Source organism: Sinocyclocheilus rhinocerous, unplaced genomic scaffold (genome assembly GCF_001515625.1).
Source record: "Sinocyclocheilus rhinocerous isolate Xijiao unplaced genomic scaffold, SAMN03320098_v1.1 C33961273, whole genome shotgun sequence".
NCBI lineage: Eukaryota > Metazoa > Chordata > Actinopteri > Cypriniformes > Cyprinidae > Sinocyclocheilus > Sinocyclocheilus rhinocerous.
The window spans coordinates 1-205 of record NW_015676711.1 but is presented as its reverse complement, the minus strand read 5'-3'; the positions used below and the strand labels follow the sequence as shown (position 1 = coordinate 205).

At 50.7% G+C, this 205-nt stretch overlaps 1 non-coding gene across 1 annotated transcript; it reads left to right on the top strand.

Moving 5' to 3' along the window:
- The first annotated feature begins 16 nt into the window (after positions 1 to 16).
- trnaq-cug (transfer RNA glutamine (anticodon CUG)) lies at positions 17 to 88 on the top strand. The gene has a single exon. It is a non-coding gene; the product is annotated as a tRNA-Gln (tRNA).
- The last annotated feature ends 117 nt before the right edge of the window (positions 89 to 205 follow it).

Genomic DNA, 205 nt, shown 5'->3' with positions numbered 1-205 from the left:
TAGCTGCTTTCGTTTTGGTTCCATGGTGTAATGGTTAGCACTCTGTACTCTGAATCCAGCGATCCGAGTTCAAATCTCGGTGGGGCCTGTTTAGCCACCAATTTGCGCAGGACCCGATCCAAATTTCTTTTTGTCAGCAGTGAGCACCAGAAGGGAGCGTAGTCCTGCACTCAGGTCGTGCAGCCAAATTCTCCCCTCTGTTTCC